Consider the following 26,038-nt stretch of genomic DNA (forward strand, 5'->3'; position numbering starts at 1 on the left):
TCTTGGCAATTGTAAGAAGTGATAATAACCAAAGGTAAATAAACACAGGCAGCTGGAGATCAAAGTCTGATATGCTACTGGTGATAATTAGACAGTATCTAAAATAATACCCTCACTGAATATGAAGATTTGAACAATATGACTAAGTAGATATTTTACTAAAAGTGCTAAATTCGGGTGACTAATAATTTTCAAAGATTTATCAAAAGAGATTAAAATTTACAATCTTTTAGTGCATATTTTTATCGGATTACAATTGAAGATGAGTTCTAGGTCTGAATAATTTAAAATATAAGTTACAATGGTAGTTACGATTAAAAAATTAAAAAATATAATAAATAAATAAAAAGGAAATGAGTTTCTACCACTTTTTAAATTTTTAGTGACCTGCGGCATCCCTTTAATATGCATTCTTCTTTAAAAATAAAATGGTTGGAATACAATATTTAACCAGATCTGAAATCTATCCTGAAAGTATAAATTGGTATTTAATTTTTTCCAATTGTTCTTCAGGAAAAAAAGAAACCTTTAGAAACTTCCTCTATTTTTTAATAGTTATAATATGCAGTTCTATCTATAAAAAAAAAAATTATAGCTTAATATATACCTTTAAAACGATACTTTTTTCATTGTATGTGTCAATTTAACTTTAATTTTCAATGCTGAATGATGTTGTTAAATAATATTTGCTCAAAGGAAATAATATTGCTTTATAATCATGCTGATAATATTAATAACCGCTGAGGATATCTCACGGCAGCACTGTGGTCGATGCGAGCCGGGTGCGGAATTCGTATCGACCCGCCCTCATTCGGACATCGGGATTCGGACCCGGTTCACCTCATTGGAAGGCGAACTCTCTATCCCCTGATCCACCAAGCTCTATTTTAGTGCCCAGTGTAATATTGACCACCATGGTAATTAAAAAACAAATTACTACATTATGAAAGCCACATAATTTGCATGTAACAGAAATCGTCACCATTGATGGCAACTTATTATTCAAAATATTTAAATTAGTCAATGACAGTGGAAAACATTTTTTTTTCTGCAAAAGATTTTTGTCAGATCTTAAATGTTTTCGCTCCGCTGATTTCAAGTCTTCTGTCGGTTACTCTCTACAAGCTACAGTTTATATGCAAATAAAAAATACAGCCCAAACAACAGCTTTTTACTATACACTCGAGTGAATACTAAGTTTCCCCACTTCTCTACTACGTAGGGAGTGGTAGGAAGAAAGCAATAATAAATTTTAGTTCATGATGCTATACGTCAAGGTCATATTTTTTTGTCATTAGTGCTATTTTTAAAATATATATAAATAAATTCAAACACTTGTGGATATACATAAGTACACATTATTAATACATTATTCTAAACTTCGTAATTGCTTTGTAATTTTACGAGTTTTGGTATAAATAGGTACAGGTCATACAAATCATGAAAAAATAGTTTATAGCTGTATATTAAATAGGAAAATATGACTGTTTTAATATTTCATTAAAAGTAGTCAAAAAATATTGGAACAATAATTAATTTATAATTATGATTTTAAAAAAAAAAAAAATTCGAAAACCTCAAAAATGTCCGTTTTAATAGTGTTAGTGTTAAGAGAAAATTAGTGGCTAATATAATTCTAAAGGCTATATCTTACGAATTTTATTCTATTTACTTCTAGCAAAATAAGTACAAAGCACGCTTTATTAATATAAAAGTTAGCAATTTTAAAAACAGTCATAATTTTGAACAAACATTGGAAATCAAAAATATGTATAGATTTTATTTATTCCATCTAAAATATACTGATCGTGCCTTTAAGTAAATAACAATATTACTTTCCTTAAAAATAAGATTAGACACACGACCCTCCTTGTGTAAACTTTGTATCATACTACACATAGGCTTAGAATAACTTTTATCAACTATTTCTCTTGTCAACCCCTGAGCTTATCAACCCTGCTCCCCATGTTTCCCCCGTGTCTCGCCTATACAAAGTAATCTATATTTCAGGGAAAAAATACTTTGATTGCTTCCTTAATTCTTCCACAGATGGCGCTGAGTAAAAAGTTTTTCTCCTATTCTCCATTGGATGCAAAAGATAAATCTTATCCTGTTATCATTCTGCTACATACCTTCATCTCTTTCATTCAAAGTTACGTTCTTGTTTCCCAGGTAGACTGATTAAGAGAAAAGCTCTTTTGTCGCATTGCTGGACTAATAAATATCGGTAGACAGTGTCTATTTGTTTAAATTTTTGGAGGAAAAAAGTGTTTCGTATTTTTAATATACTGTGTGTTTGTGTAAAAATTATGAAGGACGAATTATTTTCTTTGAAAATCAAGAGACAAAAACAAGTGTAGTACAGGCAACGTATTTTTCTCGGACACAATTACATGTTGGATATGTTTCTTCTTTAATTTTTGTCTACATTTTATTTGGATCTTTGGTAAGTTTCTCATTTTTTACTGTTTTTTCTTTAAAAATATTAACCTAAAATAAAGTTCAATTTATTAATAATGATATTTATTATATTGAAAACAAAATCACGCTTGATTTTTTATTGTAATAATTTATATAGGAATAATATCTTCCGAATTTTTTATTTTAATAATTGGGATGATAATCCTTAATAACTGTAGTCATAGAAAATACCTTCTAATTTGTTATGAGAGATTATTGTTTAGTAAAATAAGATGAAAGTTTTCAATTTTTATTTTTCATGTTCAATCATGTATCTGAAACTCTGAAAGTATGTAAGACAAATGTTTTAAGAAATAATATTTGTCAAGCATTATGGGTGACTTTATGAATTATTACTTTATTGCATTATAATATCCTTATATGAAACTATTGCATAGTGTTCTATTTTGTATGCTAACTATTCATGAAAAAGAAATTATTTTTACATTTTATAATGAAAATAACTTTTTTCAAAAGGTTTTGGGCAACTAATTTAGAATTTATTTATATTTCCTGGTTTTCATTAAAAAAAATATTTCATCCCTCTATTAATTTTAGTTATAATTATTTTAAATAATGTCTATTAATTAGCGTCAACACAGAACTTTCCCCTTCAATTTAAAAATAATGTTTTTCAAAATAAATTTAAAAACAAAATCATCAAAACTAACCATCCCCAATTATTTCGAAAAAATAAATAAAGAGGAAATATAATGGATAAATAATATACATTAAAAAACATGTCATGAAGTGTTCAAGCTTCCTTTGGTATTTTTTGAGGGATATTATCCTATTCTCATGACAGGCTAACCCCCGTCTCAAACCCCCGATTATCATTCCAGACGATATCGCACCCTTACTTATCTTTACAGATATCATTCGTAATGTACTCATTTATCAATAAAGAGCTGAGTAATTATCCCGCCTGGAATCGAATCTGACGAATATTAATTAGTGTCGAAAATACTGATCTTCTGTTAGCATAAAAGTCAGAGCTCATGAAAATTTTTGGTAAAAATGGGAAAAAAAACATTTTTATTTTCTTTCTATTGGTTCATTTATTTCCAATATTTTTTATAAAAAAGGGGGGAATTTTTTTTTATTTTCTTTCTATTGGTTTACTTATTTCTAATATTTGTTTTCTTATTTCCAATAATATTTTCCTTATTTTTAAAAACTATTTAATATTTAATGAGTTTATTGCAAGACAGAGATAAGAATCTTTCTTGATGCACCAATTTTAATTTTTCGATGTTCGAAGTTACGACACAATGGCTGATCGCTTTGACGCAGATTTTTAATTAAACATATTTTTCATACTTTTTTCTCTAATTTATATCAATTCAGATTAAAATAAGTAAAGAAATATTAAATTTAAAATTTTAATAATTTATGGTTACGAAATACAGCATGAAATTTCTTTCTATGTTAAATGTAAAATCTTCCAAACACTGCTCCCTTACAAACAATATTTTTTTCAAATTTGCAGTTATTAAGATTGTTATTTGCAGTTATTTAGATCAAAGAGAAAAAGTTATTCATCTTTGAAATTTCTTTATGCTCAAATTCAGTTATTTAAAATCATAATCAATTTATGTGAAGTTTTTGAACATGAATAAAAATAAATCTTCAAACTATTTTTTTTTATATTTTTATAAGAAACAATTGCGAGCATCTAACAGATTTTTTTAGTAACCATTAGACTTTTTTTATAATTAAAAAAATACCAAAATGTATTTTTGCTTGCAAGTAATTAGAGAATTTAAAAAACTTTTTTATCATTATCTTTTAAAGCTAAATATTCGATGAGGTTGCATAACCTAAAAAAATACATTTGCTCCTTACATTTATTATTTACTGTGTGACGGTCATTGTTTAAGACCCTTTGTGATAATTTCGCAACCAGGGATATATTTCAGAATTAAAAACTGAGGAAAGTCGTATTTTTCAATGGTAACTCGAATAAGTCTTCTGTATTTTACTGATTTCGGTCATGTTTGGTTGCACTGATTCGAAAAATCCAAGCAATTTTTCTTTTGTCAGTTGTAGCTTAGTGTATCTACGAAATATGATTTATACATCTTTATTAATAATTTTTTTTTATTTAATCTTGAACTGTTGTTAAAGGTTAAGTCATATTCCGTCAAATTCAGTCTAATTGATTAAAAAAAATTCATTTTTCTAATCATGGCGCCTTTACTTTAAAAATTCTATCCAAAAAAGCGAAACGAATATTTTTTCGTCGCAGAGTAAATAAAATATTTTGTAACTTAAATGCATTTGAATCTTAATATTAATCGAATTATATAATTCGTAGGCTTATATAATTCACCACTTTATCATACCTATTCAAAAGTAAGCAAATATAGTCAAATATTTGCAAAATTTACTTGGTACCTATTTACCGTTTTTATAGTTATTTTGTCGCGTCCGGAGCAGTTGGCATCTTTGCATATATTTGGCGATTATTTTGCCGCAGATCCCGATACGGAAATCACTCCATTAAAACATATTAATTGTGCTGTTATTATTTATATTGTATTTCTATAGTTATAGTAAAATTATAATTTTAAGAGAAATCTGAATTATAAGTCTTAGTTTAATTGCACTTTAAATATTGATTGTGTTCTTGTTAGAACCTAAGCATCTAAAAACATAGTTTTCCGTTTAGTTTATGTAGAAGTAATTTTATGTTATTTAAACCATGCTGCTTTTCATGTGATTAACAAAATTAATTTATGAATGAGATTGAATATTAATCATTATCATATAAAGTCAAATTTGTTAACTATACGTTGAAAAACAAAATAAAGTTTACGTACTTTTGGAATTTTTTTTTCGAAGAACCTTCAAAACCATATTTTACTGCTCCACATAATCTCATAAAACTTGTACAAGATATGTTTTATTAAGATTTAGGCCAATAATATGCTCTTTCGCTGTTTTTATTGTTAATATTTTTAAATGGGTTCTCTAAACTTGAGAATAATCAAATATTTGACATTAGGCAGGCCAATAAAATAAAACGCATCAAAGTTTTATTTCGTTTAAGTATACTGTTCATCTAATTGTTTTAAAATCCGTTTATTTTTTTTAAACCTATATACAGTTTTCTACTTGTTTTAAAGTTATTAACGTAATAAATTTTTTTGAAATACTGGGAAATGAATAATTTGAGAAATATGAGAGTAATTTTTCTTTTAATTAAAATAAGTAAATAAAATTTAAGAGAAATAATAAGATGAGCAAATGACATGATAATCAGGAAAAACTGGGAAAAGTCTGGGAATTTCTTCAATCTAAAAAAATCGGACAAATGAAGAATTCAATTAAAATACCTCAAAATTCTGGGAGAGTAAGAATTAAATTAAATTTGAGGTACCTGAAAATCCATTCGTTTTTTTTTTAATTTTATTTTTTTTTAATAATGGTCATGTTTCAATAGTTTTTAAAAAAAATCAAATTGTGTTTATTTATTGATTTAAAAACAAAAATGGCTCTAAGGAGCTGATTATGATAATTTTAAATGTGAAGTAAAATTCATAAAGATTCAATTAACTTATCTATTTTACAAAATAATTAATTTAATTCAATACTGTTATTCTTAAAAGAAAATAAGTGTTTCTTTAAAAGAATGATAAATAGATTCGATTAATTGAGATAAACTTAGTTCAAAGTTAATTGTCATTATAGCTTACTAATATCACCTTTGATACTGATAATCAGATCAATAGACCTTATACACAATATCGTGTTAAAAAATATATGCCATCCAGAACTGCACAATATATCGTTAAATATCGTTAGGTTTTAAATATCGCAATAGTTTTTAAAAAAATTCATGATATGAACACCATTTTTTACCACATAAGCAATGAATTTACGATGTTCCTGCATAACGATATTACCACGATGATCATCGGAAACTATAGATATTGAGGACGTTTCGGTCGCGATTATTATAGATTACTACAATTATCTAATACTGTAATATTGCCAGTACTATGGATATAATTATACTTATATCGACTACAAATTTATTATGAATGTCAGTAAATTTCACTAGGGTTTCAAAAAATATTTACCAGTATGAAAATAGTATTAGTTAATTTCAAATAGTAAATTGTATTACGTATCGTTAAAACATATATTGTTATTTTATATACAGTTATTTTAAAAAATTATTATTATTTATAAAATATTGTTATTTTTGACGATATATTGTTATATACAAAGCAGGGCTGACTGCTTTCTGCGCTCTGTGTGAAAATTTCTTTTGCTAGCAGGAAAGTTTATGTTTCAATATACGATTCTTTGATTGGTAAATATGCTTTATAGTTATTTTCCACAAGCTATATATATCAGCTTTTGATTGTCCACCACTTATTAAATATTTTTAAAGAAGTGTACTATATGGCAGCTCTGAGACTTGTAAAACATCTTTTTGCATTTCAAATTTTAAATAATGCAGATAACCCTTAAGGTTCGGTAATTCGAATATTATTTTATATAAGTATTTAACGCATGAAATATTATAGTAAGTAGTACAGTTAATTTTCTTACTCTAGATTTCTTAGTAAATAGCCATGTTATATTTAAATTACCTCCTCATGTTTTACTATATTAACCCAATTTAGTTTTGCATTTACTAACCTAATTTAGTTTCTAATATCTCAACTTATGTGCCTTTTCTGTCCCCCTTCTCCGCCCCTTTGTTTCTAATTATCTTAAATGAAGTTGATAACCTTTAGGGTTGGGTAGCTCGAAAATGAGTTCGCATAAGCAGGGCCTTGGCTAGGCATTCGCCACCTCGCCAAATGCAATAAAATCGTAAATTTGGCAAATAAAATTGTGTTTCGGCGAAAATATTGGCGAATGATTTTTTCCACTGGAAAGAAATTAAAATGAAGTCAAGATGAATTTTTCTAAACAAATCGGTGTTTTTTATTCCATTGCAGTAATTTTCGGTAGATACGCCGCATAACCAATTAGAATGGGGTCCACATAATGTAAGCCTGAAATATAATAACTACAGTAAAATAGTTTTATATAGGGAAAAATTAATCATACAAATTGTTAAGATTTGCATTTGGCGAAAACTTTCAGAAATTGACAAATACTTTTCATATTTGGCTAATTTACTGGCTGATAATTTGAAATCCCGAGCGCGGGTCCTGCATAAGCATATCAAATATCTTCCAAAGAAAAATTTTATTTTCTCTCGCATTTCATCTAAACTGTAAATAAGAATAATAATTTCGTTATAAATTTTTTAATTATCAAAATAAAACGACTTCTTGAAAGTTATACCAAAATATAACCAAACATTTCTATATTTTACGAACTACTGAGTTGGCCACCGAATTTTTTCGCTCAATAACATTTCACTCTAACCTTTCTTTTAGGGAAAACTGTAACCTTGACTGCGGGCGATAAATGAAGAGAATACGAACGAGTCAAGTTTAATTTTCCCACGAAAGACAACAGCATCCCAGATTAACACTCCCCCCATCGAAAAAAGAAAAAAACTTTTTTAATGCCGGTCACTAGATGTAACCTTGATAGTTTCATGCATGGTTGTCTTCTTCAGCCTCAAGTATCATTTTGTGTATAATGAACCTCTGTGTTAGCTTCCCATTTTACACCACTCAAACTCATTTAAAAAAAATACTATTTAATTTAGTCTTGAATCTTTTTTGATTTACGTTTTAAAAAAAACAGCTTTTTTTTTAACCCTTTGACGCAGACGGGTCATCAGTGTCCTTTTATATATTTTTTTTTCTTGATGCTTTAATTACAAGCAAAAAGATGTTTTGGTATTTTTTTAATTATTAAAAACAGTCTAATTGTTACTTCAAAAAATCCATTAGATTTATCGGAATTATATTGGTACTAAACCAGAGATGCCAACTTGCGCCGGACAGCAAATATATATTTTAGAATGGTAGTTTATCAGTTGTGATTCTTGATTAAATAAAACTAATTTAGTAGATTTTCATCCACCACTATTTCTAAATAATTCGTAAGTTTATGTAATTCATCACTCATTTTATACCAGTCGTGCGCAGCCTTTTAAAAAGCAAGCAAAAATAGTCAAATAATTGAAAAATTTACATTGTAGTTATTTACCGTTTTTTTAATTGTTTTGCCGTGTCCGGAGCAGTTGGCATCTATGCTAAACTATAAAATCCAAAAAAAGCAGTATGAACTTTTTTCATGCGCTGAATTTTAAAATAAATAAATTATAACAGTATAAAAATAATAATAAATAATGGTAATAAAATAAAAATAATAATAAATAATAGTAATAGCAGTAAATAAAATTATAATAATGAATAATAATAATAAATGATAATAATAATAAATTATAATTTTTAAATAAATAATAATAGTAAAATAAACAATAGTAAATAAATTATTGATGAATTAAAAATTTATCAATAATTTATTTTATAAATTAAGGAAATTTCAATGATGAATAACTGTTTCTCTTAGATCTAAATAAGCACAAATTTTAAAAATTATTGATTCAAAGTGAGCCTTGTTTGGAAGATTTTACCTTTATCGCAGATAAAGACCATGCAGTATTCCTTAAGCAAAAATTATTAAAACACTAAATATAATATTTTTCACTTATTTTGGCCTAAATGAATACTAAATAGTAAAAAAAAAGTTTAAAAAATATGTTTAATTAAAAAATTTGCATCATAGGCATTGTAACGTGATAGTTGCCAACTTTAGCTGATTTCCTGTTTAATGGAAAATCTTTTCATCAGTTTATTGCTTGGTTTGGTATTTAAATGCATATTACAGCTAAATAATTCAATAGGCTTCATTTGCATTCATTAGTTAGAAACTATTTTTAAATTAAAAAAATAATCAAAATTTTCTAGCTTTCTCATTAAAAACTCTCTATTTTATTAAAAAATATGGTATAACTTTCAAATTTGATTCAATATCTATTACTATCCAAAATTAGGAATTTAAAAATAAACATAATAAAGACATCTTTATTCTAATTCATAGAATGTCATTCATAAATGGAAAATTTTGCCATCAATTTAAACGGATAGTTATTAGTGTAATATGACTTTTGTAAGAAAAAATATATAATATATATAATATATTTTTATATAATATATTATATAAAAAAATATATATAAGAATATAATATATTTGGCGAAAAATATATAATATATATGATAGTTTAAGTTTAAAATTTTAGTGGCTAAAGTTTTAAAGCCATCCTGAATTCAAAAAAAAACATTTAAAAAATCTTCAAAAAATTTTCAAGTCTATTTAATGTCATTCCTAAATAAAATAATATTAACTTATAGTTTATTTATTATCATTAGATTTTATATTTAATTGATCATAAAAGACCCGTAAATACCTTGCCTTCGAAATATTTTTTGAGATTGTTGGTATAAAATATATGCAAAATTACAATATTTTTATTTTTTTACTTTTGGCAGGGTTGAAAATTATTTTGAAATATTTTTTTATGGTAAAATCTATAACTTAAAGTTTAAAATTTTCGTTTTTTAACATAACTAATATAAATATATTTTTCTCTTTTTTAAGTATAATTTATTGTTGACTATTGTTTTGAATAGTTTTTTCTGTGAGAAATGTCACATTTTTTTAGTTTTTTATGCTTTCAGAAAGTGACAGCTAAGGTATGGTAACAAGCTTGAAGAGTAGAATGTATTTTTGGTAAAACGGGGTGGTAATTTTTACCCCACACTTAGAACAGGGAATAGCAAAAATATTTTTCATGCATGTTCTGCACCTGCCAACTCAAAATAGAAAGCGGACGCTAAAGACCTATGAAGGAAAAAATTGTAAAATTTTTGTTTTCATTTTTTGTGGTAACGGCGGAGACCTTTTCTCTGAAAGATAAACAATACGAATTTAGCCCCAATTTTACGTTTCTCGTATACACTGTTTTTTGAATATTACAAAAAATTACTTTCAACTTTAATTTTAAAACTGAAGATAATGTGGAATCATTAGTTCATAAGAATCTAAAGTAAATAGAAAGTAGAAAAAAATAAAACAGTTCATAAGGGTTTTATGAAATTGGGCAAAATCGACTAATATTTAGATAGAATAAAATAAAATAACTCATAGTTCATCGAATAGTAGAGATAATATTTGTAAAATAATGACGCATTCCTGATAGATTAAACAAAAATTATGATGTTGAATTGATAGTCGTAATTGAATACCTAAATTCAAAAGTTGAGTTGAATGTCTTCATTGATTATAGGTCAAATAAATTTTTTTGTATGGTAAAAATTACTTAAGTTCTGTATATCGTATTCTAGAAGTGCCATAGAATTAAAACATTGTTCATTGATTTTGAATGTTATCCATATTTTAACGCCTTTTAAACTTTTTGCATGATCAAATAGTTTTAATATATTGACTTATTAATGTAAACGTTATTGAATACTATTCTCTCATCCAAACTTTGAGACTTAGATATGATTTTAGATTTCTTTCATCTGCGCAAACATACATAAATTTAAAGATCATATTGTTAAAAAAAATTCCTTTTTAAAGTGCAAAAATAAATTTTTTTGCAAAATTTAGTAACGAAATTGTACTTTTACATTTATGCAACGTGCATTTTACATAATCGTTATTTTAAACTGTCGTATGATTGTATTGTAGTATAACGCGGTATCACCATTATTTTCGAAGCATGGAATGAAAGAGGGGAACACCAAGTGCCTAAGAAATTACAAATATTTTCTTTAAATCTAGCCGGCATCTGTATGTTCCTTTCTTACATTCTAAGTTCCGACACTTAAGATTGTATTTCATAATATGAAACATCGTACGCTTCGATCGTATGTTTGTTTATATACGATCGTATGTTTGCTTATATGCCACAATTCATGCTTTTTTTTCATAGGCAGCACTAAGTTAACCTTCCCTTATATGGACAAATTCTTCCCATTAATTTATTCATCCAAAAGCTCATTAATTTTGTAGCAATTTACAATTATTTGCTTCTACTATTACTAACATAAAGAAAAAATTTTGTTTGTTTTAAAATATCTTAATATAACTTAAAAAGGAAGTTTTTATTTTAATTTTACACTCTTTCGTAACATTCTCAATCATGAGGATCGTTGGTGAGGGGCCGGTAAGTATATGTCTACCCGCAACAATTAGAAATCTCTGAAGTCCGTATCAATATTTGAGATAAATAAAGTAATTTTTTGTGAATTATCATCAAATTAAATTTTTTGCAGTTAGAAACACTAAGGAAAGAAAATAATTTATCTCTTTGAAGATATTTAGCACATTTAAGATTTTTTTTTTTCATTTTTTTACATCGTTGAAATTTAAAGACTGTGTAAGTTAATTTCGTCCCCATAACAAATTAGACCCCGGCTATGCCCATCTACTATGGGCAATACATAAATATATGTATATATGAAATATTTGGGTTAGTTTATATTTGAGTCTGTATGAATAAAAATTTCTTTAAAAAATAATAAATAGAAATGTCATAAAACCGTCAAGCATAAATTTCAGAAACAGTCACTGCAATGATTATGTGTGTATCGTCTATCAATAAAAATTTGCATTTACGGATCACGAGTCTATAAACAAAGTAAGAACGCTTGAGAAAAAAGTGTTCCAAATAGCAAACACAAAATAACTCTTAGTCTTATTTATCTAAATGATAGCTACACTAAATGACAATTGTTTTCTAGTGTTGGTGATCAGGGCATTTATGCAGCTCAAATATATCTTAGCTTAATATCAAAGCTAGCTAAATCCATAATACACACTGGACATCCATGGTCGCCCAAATGATTATTTGAATAACTATTTCTACTTCTGAAATGGCAGCAACAATGGACTTTGAAAAGCTGCACGCGACGCATGTTTCATAAGTTGAACATTTTAAGCTGATTCAATAGGAGGAGAAATCATGTACCAGAGTTAATCATTTAATTGCGGAATAATCTGCAGCTGATAGAAAAAGGCAAATGAGTGCTTTGATATCAATAGCTTCGATCTGATGACAAATCAATGTACTAACTTTCTATCTTATTGTTCTGTTAATCTTCTTGCTAAGTGCATGGTCTAAGTAGCAACTGAGAAATCTTGTTGCTTTCCCACAGATTGAGTTTGTGTTTTAATATTTAAAGTGATGTACCAGCATTCGTTGATAAATTAATTAAAATGACAGGGCAGCGGTTCCTAATTTTTACAGCTACGGAAGCCTAAGCGATTGAACTGTTTTTCGTAGAACCCGAACTTTTAAGGCTGTTTTTTGCATGCAATTATGCTTTTTTGCCAATAATATGCTATTTTCATAACTGCTGTAAGTTCGCAGCAATTACTCATGATTGTTCGAACAAGTTTAGCCTATCTTTTGTCAGCATCCTCAATGTTTATTCTGAAAATGGAGCAAAACGTCAATATGGAGAAAAAACACTGTTTTTAGAAAAGAAAAAGCGCTTGTGGTCTAATTTTTTTAATATTTAAAAGCTTACTCCAATGATTTAAATATTAAAAAATAGCTTACCTGGGCTAGTAAAAAATTACTAAAAATAAGAATAGCATTGATTTTGATTATTTTCATGTTGGTGGGAAAATGACGATAAGTTGGTGATTTCTAAAAAAGTTTAATAACTTTTAAAATATTTTAGTTATTTGTTCATTCTAAATCCCAGATATTTTTTTACAGCAAGATAACACAAATAGTATTAAATAATAACTTTGCTTCAAGTATAAAATACTTCACAGTTCGATGAGAAATACTGATGCAATAATTTATAAATGCTTATCATTTAGCAATTTATTCAGTATATTATTATTGGAAAAATATATATTTTAAAATTTCCTCTTTAAATTTTATTGCAGCTTTATATAAGCAATTTCATAAAAATTACCTTAATGATAAATAAATAATAGAATATCTGTTAAATACAAACCTATTGCAGATTTCAAAATATCATTACTGGTTTAAAAAAATAGTCCTAACCATGGGTGAAAGCCCTTTTATAGCAAGACGGAAAAGAGAAAAACCTGGTACGTAAAATATTTCATTCCACCTTTTTTTTTCGGAAAAAATGAAATATCTGTAACTATCAAGATTTCTTTTATAATTCTGGCATATATATAAAACCGCTTCTTTTCCAAGATAAAGTAGATATTGTTGAAAAATTTAAAAAAAGAATAAGTAAACTCCTCCCCAAAACTGGCTATAACTGAAATGGTTTTACTACCAGCCTTTCCTCTTTTCCGTCTCGCTTTCACCCCTGGTCCTAACTCACGAAACCTCTGTGACCTTTTCACGGAACCCTAGGGTCGACTGTTCTGTATGATAGTCAATGAGCTGACCTCTAATCAGAATAATCCTAGGTTCGAATCCCGGACAAGACATGGATGTACTTTCATTCTCTGATCTCTCTGTTCTTACTGTAGGAGCAGCGTTGGCCCACCTAATATGGTGCCCCTGAAAGAGTGCCCAACAAATCTGCCCTGCTGATACCTGATTGACGAGTGTCAATTGTATAAGCATAGGAAAAAATTTATATCTTACTACTACCTTTTACTGCTAATAATATTGACTTGGCCATTAGGGCCACAAATAGATTAAAGTAGTTCGTACAACGCCTTGTTCTCTTGCAAGTGACTATAGTAAATTTTCAGGCTTAAAGTTAAACATTTTTTACTTTAAATCAGCCTAAAGATAAAAATAATTTCATTTGTTGTCACTACAGTTCCTCCTTTATGTTACTTTATACCTTAATAGATTAGTTTATATTTTACAAGTAGTGATTCTTCAAAGGAGCCTAATTTTAAAATATAACATAATAAGGTTATTAAGCCTAACTATATTTAGCAAAAATATTTTATCAAGATTTCGTGGCTTCTGTCCTTGCCAACTTTTTTTTCTTCATAAAATTGTTATCTATACACAAGCCATTGTTTGTGGCTGGGCATCAGCGGGCTATTTCTTTGCACCCTAAGTACTTTGGCATACTATTTAAACCAAGGCAGCCAACTGCTACGCTTTTTCAAACTACTTTATAGAGTGATCAATATTCATAAACCATGGCTTTCAGAATTTCGTTTAATTTTTCGAACATTTTAAAACTTTTACCCCAAGAATCCTGTACAAAAGTAGTTTTTTATAAGAACTTTTGAATCATTCACATGTAGTGGTGGGGAAAATAACTTTATATCAAATTTACTGAACTAAGAATCATTCATTAAAACATTAACTTTCTTTAACTAGAAGTTAACATCCCTGTTGCGCTAAGGTTAGCACTATATTGTTAAAAATACAATATTTTTAAACAATAAAAAATATAAAATTACTAAAAATTAAGTAAAAAAATTAATTTCAGAGTAGTTTCCTTCAATGTCTCTTTAGAGAGGCCACATGGATAGCAAACGGTAGAAATACATTATTACCCAGTATTAGTGATCATTTTGCTCTTCCTTCCTTTACGTACAGCGTATCATTTTGCAGAAAATTTCGAAATTTCTTCTTGAAAACAGATTGTTTTTTTTTTATTCGATCTAAAAATATATGCATAAGAACTAGTTCGCAGAATTGATTCTGAACTTCTCAGAAAAAAATTGTTTTACTATTCTTAGAACAATTTTAACAGTCGAGATGTTTACGTAACTCACGACGAATAATTTTTTTTCCGTTAAGAATACAATTCATGAAACAATGGAAGATGGTCAGTTTTACTGTTTCATTCAAAATTGAAAACTGAAATTTTACTGTCTGCTATTCATCTGTCACTATTTGAGGTAATTCTTAGTATTTTTCATTTGACATAGACTATATGGTATTTTTTTCAAGGTTTTCTATCTTCACCTTGCTACAAACAATCAAGTTGTGGTAGGGATAAAAAAAAAATTAAGTGTCATGGTTTCCTTCAATTCAAGATGTTCTTTTTTTTAAAAAAAGAAAGTGTATTCTTATTTTAAAATCGATTTTTCAAAACTTGTAAAATAGATTTTCGCAAGGTTGAAGATTTAAATTTCTAGAATAAAAATAAGATGGTTACCATACATACAAAACGATAAAACCTCCGAATCAAACAGCGAAAACAGTTTTTAAAAAGTGAATTTATGCCCATTTTACACGCATTCGAGAGATTTTCCTTCAAATTATTTTTTAAAGTGGTAGCAAAATTTATACTATAAAAAGCATTTCTCGTTTTTAAAAAATGATCATTAAATTTTCTTGATCAAATAAGTAATTAAGCTCAATAGGAAAATGTTTCCGTTTTATTTGGACAAATTTTCATGTACTTTGCAATTAAAAAAAAGAGCTTTTGCGTTAGGCAGATAAATTTGAGAGGACTCCATTTTTCATTTAGAGGACTTCTAAGATTTCAGATGACTTAATATCACACCTGGTAACTCAAAGATATCAGCAACAAAAATGATAATTGTTCAGAGGGAATGCGTCGTAACTTCTTAAAGAATTCTTTTTGAAATATCTTGTTTAAAAAAAATTGATGATATCAAGTAAAGGTATCAAGATAATGCACAATAAACTAACTAAAGCTAACTATTGTCAACGATATGAGAATATTCTTATCTATTGTTCTCCTCAAAGGCGAATTCTGAATAGTTAAATTAACAATTCTATCACAACCAAATAAGTAAAATATGAGAGTTATACGCCAGTGAATGTTGAAAACGGGAACAAATAGTCATTCACGTTTGATGAGAAGGAGTTTCCTCAATGGAATGTCAACTTTCTCGCTTTCAGCCATCACCTCCTACATCAGAAAGCCTCCACACGGATTTTAATAAGCAGTTTGCGCAGACTATTCAAAAAGTTAACCAGTGTTGTGCATGAAGCCAAATTCAGTTTTAAAAGCAATTGAGAGAAATTTATGATATATATTTGAGAATTGAATCTGTAGCGGTTGACAAGTAAATAAGACAAACCAATTATATTCATAAATTTTTTTAACAAAATTTAGACGTATATTTGCTATCACTTTATTATTTTTACTAGATTTTCTATTAAATGGCTCTTCAGTAAGCTAGTTTACTTTCATAGTGATCAGACTATCTATAAGAAAGCGTGTGGAGGCTTTTAGTTATAGGAGGCCTTGTTTCAGCAAACCGTGTTGGAAAGCGATACATAATTACAAATTAAAATTTGCTAAATATCGGGGCATTTTTCCAATGCCTCCTATAACTGAAAGCCTCCACACGATTTCTTATAGGTAGTCCGATCAGACCACTGTGAAGGATATCCACTTTCCGAACGAGTCACTTAATACAAAATCTAGTTAAAATAAGAAAGTGGTATCAAATATATGACTAAAAATTTGTTTTATTTATAAATATTATTGGTTTGCCTTATTCACTTGTCAACCACTACAGAAGGTTTTGGGTTCATGCGCGCAACTGGTTCACTTTTTAAATAGTCTGCGCGGACTTTTTATAAAAGACCGTGTGGAGGCTTTTTGATGTAGGAGGTGATGCCCAAATTTGTTAGATGAAGTAAAGTAAAAAGTGACGTACTCTATCAACTTTTGAGTCATTTACATGAAGCGATGTAGAAATTAACCCAAAATAACTACCTCTAAAAGAAAATTTTCCAAAAAGCGTAGAAAGTTGGCAATCCTATCTATATTATTTTTAAATTTATTCAAGTACAAAGTTATAACTTTCAGACTATAATTTTTTCTCGAAATAACTGAAACAAAGAATTAGTATTTTCTTTAGCACTTTGCTATTATTTTCTGGCACAATTAAAATCGATTTCTTTTTTCTTCGGTTGACATAAATTGGACGCACGACTTTTGCATCTGAACAATTACAAGCGCCCTCAATTCTAAGAATTAGCCCTATTTTTTTTTCTCGAAAAATATATTCTATGAGAATTTAGAGCACCAATATTTACTTATCGAGTTGCTCTTCTCGAAGCTTAATCAACACGTGCCTCACGCATTAAAAAAAAACATCGCTTAAGTTCGAATATACGTGTTGTTTCCATGAGTTTTTGATCATGTGCTCTTCTCTGATATGAGAATCCCAGCTGTTCTCAGTTTGTTTTTTTCCTTTAAATAGGATGAAATTGAAATGATGTATCGTCATTGTCTGGGCAAATACGGGACATTTTTAAGAGTTTTATCACGCTATTTCTTCTCGTTGTGCAATGTCGGGAATAACTGACTGCATTTGTTACTTTGAATGACTCGTCTACGCTGTCAGGGTTTGAAGAACAATATTGCTATGTTAAAATATTAACAATAAAGTCGTCATTCTTTTCTCACCTCTCTAAAAAAAATTATTTTATTTTATAACCGGTGCTGAACAGCCAACCCAATTTGAAGTTTACGACCCCCCTTTGTTCAATTCCGTAGCTTTGTAATTTTGAATCCGATCCAAAAGACAAGGGAACTCTTGTATCAAATATTGAGAGAAATTTTCCTTCGTAGAGGACTTTTTGATAGAGTTAATAGATAAATATTTACCAGAAATAGCAAAATGTTCGCTTAATTGTATAATTCTTGGTTTAGTAAATTCTGTTTACAGGGTTATTTCCCACTACTGCTTCTAAACAATTTAACAGCTGATATAAAACGACACTTTGTTAAAGGCGTGCCAACTACTACACTTTTGGCAAAATACGAGGGTTATAAATTAAATAGTGGCAACTTAACCATGAAACTCACAGAAGGGCGGGCATGCGCAAATAAGATATGGGAGTGGTGAGGTGGCACTGTTGTCGATGTGTAGAGTGCAAAAAACAGTCCATCTGTTAGAAGGGTAGTTGTTGTGTGGCGTTAAAGTGAGGAGTTTCGTTTCCATCGCTCTAAAGCATGCTTTCAAATGGTGATCAGCGGTCGTGGCTTAAAATCGAGGTTGCCTGTGGCGAAAATGCAACAGAATGCTATCGAGGATTAGTGGAAGCCTGTGGCGCGAATACTTTACCGTATAGGACAGTAGCAAGATGTGTTCAAACATCTCGTCTTTTTTCGTCATTAAGCCTTTTGAAAGCATTCTTTAGAGCGATGGAAACGAAACTCCTCACTTTAACGCCACACAAAAACTACCCTTTCAAACAAATCGAATGTTTTTTGCACTCTACACATCGACAACAGCACCACCTCACCGCTCCCATATCCTATTTGCGCAGGCCCGCCCTTCTTTGAGTTTTAAGGTTAAGTTGCCACTATTTAATTTACAACCCTCGTATTTTATAGAGTGGGAGACATTTAAAAACCAAAGCTGCCAACTTTTAATCCCTTCCATTATTATTTTTCCCAGTGGTATTAAAATGGAATTAAAACTTCAATTTCAAGCAAACAAATACGTTGCATTTGAATAAACTTAAGTTGACAACCATGATAGTAACGCATATTGATATATGTGCTTAATTTTTGTAAGAATAGTGCTGATCAAAATCATTTAAAAATTAAATTTATAAAAGAAAAAATAGTATATATTTACTACCACTTTAAATATGAAAATAAAATCTTCCGGAAGAGTTGGCAGGTATGAAAGCCTTCAGAATTTTCAGTAATTTTGCCAAATTTTATTATTGCTTCACCACGAAAAAGCTAGATCAAAGTGGCGTTGGACATGCACTTTTAAATCATTTAAATGTAGTGGTGTGAAAAATTAGATAGAATGAGTAAAAATAATACATGGACATATCAACATAGCTGCCACTAGAATAAATATTGAAAAGCATAGAAAGTTGTCTGTCCTGCAGTTGTTTCTTCAAAGCTCGTGATAAAAGTTACTTCACAAATCAAGATGAAAAGGTAAAAGACCCCTTCTAGGCCTAAGAGCCTTGGGCAATAATATGACTATGCCAACAGTTATTTCGCGTTGAGCCTTTTGAAAAATCGACGTAACTTACCGAAAATCTGCAAGTTTATTTAACAGTTCTCCACCATTTTTTTAAGATATTTCGTAGAATTTGAAGCAGTTGGAGTCTCTGTTATAAATCAATATGATCATTTGTCTAATTTTTTAAAGTTATTTATGTGTAGTGGTGAACAAAATGTTTTAATTCTAATTTACAATAAAGTACTTTTGCTGCTAAATGAAGAAAAAAAGTTCCTAAAACTACGGAAATTCCATTGAAGTTGAATATTATACATGGAAGCACTGACCCTTAATAGTTTAAAAAATCAATATAGATTATACGTGTTTGAAAATAATAACTTATCTCAAATTAGATTTTTAAATTAAAGGACAATTCTCGAAATGTGCGATTGAAAAGAAAAATGAATGTTAACTCAAAATTCTCTTTAAATAAACTGCTCTTAATACACGCATTTTTAATGTCACATTATGAACCCAAATGTTAAAAACCTTAGTTACTTGTTAGAAAAAGTACTTTGCAAATCATCAGTGGGGGCTTGAAGCCTACCAGCTTGCCTGGAAAGTAAAGACGGCTTGTGGCAATGCTGATCATATTGCCACTATCATGCCATTGATCACAAAATTGTGGATCCTTAACCCTTTCGCGCCGACTGTCACAAATACGTGACAGCATGAAACTGTATCAATCAGGATAAAAAGATAAAACTGGTAATCAAAGTAATTCTTTAGCAGTTTATTTGTGGGCGGAGTTATAATTGTTTGATTTATTTAATTCACCATTACTTTGTTCAAAATAAAACTATTTAGTTTTACTTTGAACTAACATTGATTATATATATGATTAAACTAACAATAATTAAAGAAAAAGCAAAGTAAGTTTGTCAAATTAGCAACGACTACATTTAAGTTACCGCTTTTTATTTAATTACAACTTGATTCTGATTTTCTACGAATGCTTTTCTGAATCACCCGTCCCCAAGGGGTTAAACTCCATGATCCTTACGACCCATAACGAGAATGCTTTACTTTACTTTACGAACCAAATATAAAAAAACTCGCTTGATTTTTTTTTTTTTTTTTTTTACTCTGCTAATATTTCTTGATTAACTAGTTATTATTATTAAAAGCCTATCAAGTTATGTTTCACAGGGCTACCAACTATTACGTTTTTCTCAAAATATTAATAAAGTGAAAGACTTATAAAAACTGAAGCTTTTAGAGTTTTTGGTAAGTTTACTAGCATTTTAAAAGCATCACCAGGAGAGAACCGGAAGAGAGTGGCTTTTTATATGAACTTTTAAATCATTTATATGTAGTGATGTAAAAAATAACTTTAAATCAATTTTACAGAGCAAAGAATCATACATTAAAACATAAACTTCGTTATCACTTGAAGAAGTTTTTCCATAAAGCAAAGAAAGTTAGAAGTCTTGTATTCTCTTACCTAAACACGTCTCTTAAGATATTGTCATATTAAAAAGTTAATCTAAGATATTTAAGAAAAATAGAATCTATTATGAAAGTTAATTCTAAATTAGTGCACATAATCTAATTATAGTCGTAATCTTAAACTTTCTCAAGGCCGTTAGGCTCCGCAGTGGCCTTTTACCTTCTCATAGTGATTTATTGGATTATAGCACATATTCATCAGGATTTGGGATGAGGAAAATAAAGGGAAAAAAAGGAAAAATCAAAGAAAGCTAGGAAGAGTTAGAAATAAGTTGCTGTGATTGCAGCGCCTTTAGAAATAAACGGAATTTATATTAAGTATAAGTCGACTGCAGCACCAGTCGCTGGTATACTGTTATAATTATGATAAGAGTACTAAATCAATTTCAGTTTAGTGATAAATTAATAAAGTTGTTAGATAAAATAGCATCACTAGTAAAGAAGTGTGCAAGGAGTCTAATTTTAGCGTCTTTTCTTAGCATTGCGATTTTAAAAACATTATTATAGCTAACAGCTGAAATATTCTGTGAATAATTATGTCTAATTTGAATAATTTTTTACATTGTTTTTGATATTTTTACTGGTTGTTTTCAAAAAATTTTGTACTAATTAACAAATCTTGCTAAAAAATACATGAAATACTTTAACATCACCTGTTTACCCGTTCAAATTAGCTTTATGCTCTTTAAGACCTTTGAGAAATATTATTTTATATTTTGCTTGTAGTTATTTTGATAAAAATTGGAGGAAAAAAAAACGATTTTTCTATCAATAACTCAGATAATTTCTATATTTTCATTGCATAAAAAAGATTATTTTGAAGTCTTCAAAAATAAACAATATATTTTGCATCATTGTTTCAATTTTATGAATCTACGTTCATCAGTTACTATAGCTATGAGGAAATTTTTAAATCAGAACGTCTACTAACAAAACATTTTCCATTTATCAAACTAAACCGTTCGTGATATGTCCTACAGCACAGCCATATGGTTCACAACATGGAATAGGATATTTATTTTTTGAAATGCTAAAATTAAATGTTGTTAGACTTTTATTTTAAGTCGGTCGTGCTGTAAAATCACGTTTCTCTTGTTGCATTTCCACGACGATGAATTATGTTCAGAAATATAAACTTTTTTCACATAAAAACAGTGAAATTAATATGTTTTTTATATCATCCGTCATTTTGAATAGCTAGTAAATTTTGTTTTCACTTTCTTATTATAGTTACAACGTGACTATTGCTATTGTCTTTTATTGTTTGGGTACAATTATTTGTTACGTGTTGACCCTCTGAGAAAATCTACATCTAATAACGCAGTTTATGTTAATTAATAAAATTATTTCGGGAATAAAAATAGAAATATTTTCTCTATTTAACAATCGTTTTCATTTTAAATGTTTAGAAATATATTAAATTTAAAAAATAAATATACTCTTTTTAGAGAAAATTAATAAAAAGGAAGAAATTTTCCTCAATCAAATTTATTTGTTGGGAAACATTACATTAATAAAAATCTCACATCTGTTTTTCAACAATTGCTTTCATTACATTGCACATTTTATGTAATCTCAATTTAGGTAATTACTTTTCATCCTGCATGTTTTTTCCATAAAAATCCCCTTTGTCTATATTTATTTCTTAATTTTAGTAACGTCAGTGTTCTTGAAATTGGCACATTAATATTTTTTTATTTTCTAATTACAATATAATTAATATCGTGTACTTATTCTACTTTTAAAAGTTGCAGCCTGCTAAACCACACAATTTTGCTTTTGCATATTTTATAATTTACATTTACATTTTTTTCTAATTTAACTTTTATTTCATATTATAAATAGAAACTATAGCTAATAGTTGAAACATATTTAAACAATATTATGGTTCACCGTTAAATAAATTATTAACTGGTCAAGGTTTAACTCATAATAACTCAACCTGACTCATTTTCATAGATATCAACTAATACCCTTTTCTCAGAGGTAGAGAAATAAGTATTCAAATGATTTAATTTCGCTTGTTTGATTTGTCAAAGATATAAAAACTTAATAAACAAATACTTTTAATAGATATATGTATGTTTTTAAATCTAGATAACTAATCATTCACACAGTAGACTACCGAGCCCTGCCAGTTAATCGAATTCAAGATGTTCCCGTTGCCAGTCCTGGCCATTATTTCCTACATCTGTACTAATTTTAGAATTTGACCATTTTGTTTTGAATTGAAATATTCAAGTAGAAATACTTATGCAATGTTTTATAAATCCATATTCTTTTCGGGATTTATTCACTATCATAGTTAATAGGGGGGAAAAAACATTCTAAAAATATTTTGCTATTTTTTTCTTTTTTACTAAGTTTTTTTTTTTTTTTAAATGATTTCGTAAAAATAACCAAAATATCAAATATATTATTCTTTATTGTTTGGATATAAATATAATTACAAGTTTTAAAAATTATTACTGCTTAAGGAAATTTAAACTAACTGAACCCATATGATCATTGCGCGGAACCCTAGGGTTCCGCGGAACACCATTTGGGAACAATTGTTTTAGATTATGTCTATTGATAACATAACATAAATTATCATCTACATTAATTAAATAGAATGTTTAAGCTTAAGCCTAGCGAACCATTTAGATTGAATCAGCATATATGAAATGTTAGTTATAAAAGTCAGAAGTTATTAAAAGTGATTCTTTTTTTTTTAATCCTGCTGCACATTTATGTAGTTTTTTTTTTTTTTAATAAAAAAATAAATAAATCCTAACACGTTTAGGGAAGATTTTAAAAATAGAAAATTTTCCCAACCTTGAAAAATAATTTTTTCTCTCTGTCACATTTGCCTCCGATTCCGAACAAACGACAATTTGTAGTGGTTGACTGGATCCTTTACACCGTCCAATACCCACATAAATGTTCGATTTCACATAACGGTTTACGCATTCCACCAAATCGATCGTTCTCATTCCCAGTTCTTTTGATTTCTTGATTTTGTCTCCCACGTCCGAATAAATATTCGCGGAAGAAATAGGCAGCTCTCAACTAAATGATTTTGTGAACCCGATCAGCAAAGAAAATATCATTGTGCTGATGCCGATTATCGACTTGGATGCAAACGTGACTGCGCATTTCGAATTAAGAAGATCGTGTTTAAGAGATCGGAAACGAAAAGCTGTAACAAACAAGAGATGGATTCCATCATTTCGTTCAATTCATTCTATTCATTCATTTTTCCATCGTCTTCGTATTCTTTTCTGTTTTGTTCTTTGGGTCATGGATTAAGGTGGGTGAAGCGTTGGTTTGAGACTGACCGGAAACAGTCGGAGGAATCTGTTTCCGGGGTTGAATGTCGATGACGATTACCTTGAAAAAGAACTTTATGTAAATGAATGGTGATGATTTTATTGTCAATACTGGGATATAATGAATGCGATATATTTATATATCAATGCTTTAGACGTCTTCTGGTCAAATCTCGTAGTCTACTTTCATTAATTGTTAGCATCTTTATCGGGTAGTAGGATACTTCTGCCTATAGTTGTATATTAATAATATACAACTATATTAACTAACTTAACATAGTAAATATAAAATATTTGATTTCGATTTGAAATTTTGTAGATTGAGACTTTTATAAAAACAAAAAATCAAAATACTAAAAAACAAAGTAATTTGATATTAAAAATGCTTGTTGTAATTGTATTCTGCTCATCGATTCAATGTAAGAAATATGTGCTTGTTGTCAAAAGCCAAAGATTGTTGCCAATTGTTAGAAACAAGGTTTCGTAATCAAAAAGATATACTGGTAGCCCAATTACATCATTTTAAACATTTAGATCGACCAATCTATTAGAATTTAAATTTTTAAATCAAAGTGGTAAATAAATAGCATGGTGGCCTAACTAAGTGTGACTTTATCAAACTCAACTCCATGGGTGAAAGCCCTTATATAGCAAGACGGAAAAGTGAAAAACCTGGTACGTAAAACATTTCATTCCAGCATTTTTTTCGAAAAAAATGAAATATCTGTAACTATCAAGATTTCTTTTATAATTCTGGCATACATATAAAACTGCTTCTTTTCCAAGATAAAGTAGATATTGTTGAAAAATTTAAAAAAAGAATAAGTAAACTCCTCCCCAAAACTAGCTATAACTGAAATGGTTTTACTACCAGCCTTTCCTCTTTTCCGTCTCGCTTTCACCCCTGGTCAAGTCTCAAAAGTGGTCTTTATATTAACAATAGGTTGCCTAAAGGAAGTCATTTTGACTACTTTTTCATTGGCAAAAAATGTACAAATAATAATGCATAAATTAATATTTTCGTTCCAAGTGAAGTAAATTTTTTTATTGTTAATATTTACTAATAACTTGTTATATAACTGTAATAAAAAAAATATTAAAAATTAATTAAACGAATTTCTTTACATGTTAGTTATTCGTTCACAATGCAGTCATTTTGACTGCTTTCCGGCAATATTACATATACTAAGTTTCAGTCTTTCTAGTATTAATTTTATAAGATTATTTATGGTACAAATAAAATGAGATTAAAATTACATGAGTGGTAGTATATATTTGTTCATAACAAGTTTTGATAATATTTAATGTTAGATATATTAACAGATATATTTAACATTGGGCTTTGAATTCAGATACAGCTATAAATATTCATGGTATTAATATATTTTGGTAAACAGAATAATCTCTTTTTCTTAAAACAAATTCCTTTAAAAAAAACACTTCAGCTACCAGTTTTTTCTTCTTTGAAAAAGGAACTTTTTTTAAACGACATTGGGCATAATCAAATTAACCGGTTAACGCCCAGCGTCATATATGTAGGACAGTTCCTTTTTTCAAAGACATTCATTGTGGTGAGAAACTTTTTTTCAGAATTTTCATTTATCTGGGTGAATTAAAAGATTCTCAGGTACCAGAATTTATTAAAGATCTCTGACTAGATCTAGAATTAAAAGGAGCAAGTACTTTTTGGACTATCAAAGACTTTCAGAATGCCCTAACAGTAGAAAAACCAATTAATTTCGATAACATATTATACCACCTTTTCCATAAAACCACTTTTTGTATCATTTCAGTATATAAAGTCGGGACAAAACGGGTTAATATAACTCCAAATGTAGGTGCAAGGCTCTTATAGTGCTTTTCTCAATAATACAAAAGGTACAGAGCGAAAAATAAAAATCTGAATCTGACCACCCTGAATAATTTTTGATCGAATCATCGCGTTCTACGACTCAATC

General features: G+C 28.5%; 1 protein-coding gene across 1 annotated transcript in view; it reads left to right on the top strand.

Moving 5' to 3' along the window:
* Nucleotides 1-2,105: 2,105 nt before the first annotated feature.
* The window catches only part of LOC107448182 (uncharacterized), a 78,668-nt gene continuing 54,735 nt past the window's right edge, over nt 2,106-26,038 (top strand). The window contains exon 1 of the mRNA XM_016063297.5: nt 2,106-2,446. The gene's annotated coding sequence lies outside the window, so the exon portion shown is untranslated. The remainder of the gene's footprint in view (nt 2,447-26,038) is intronic.

The sequence above is a fragment of the Parasteatoda tepidariorum genome, chromosome 5, assembly GCF_982258835.1.
Source record: "Parasteatoda tepidariorum strain Cologne lab strain chromosome 5, Ptep-v5.0, whole genome shotgun sequence".
Taxonomy (NCBI): Eukaryota; Metazoa; Arthropoda; class Arachnida; order Araneae; family Theridiidae; genus Parasteatoda; species Parasteatoda tepidariorum.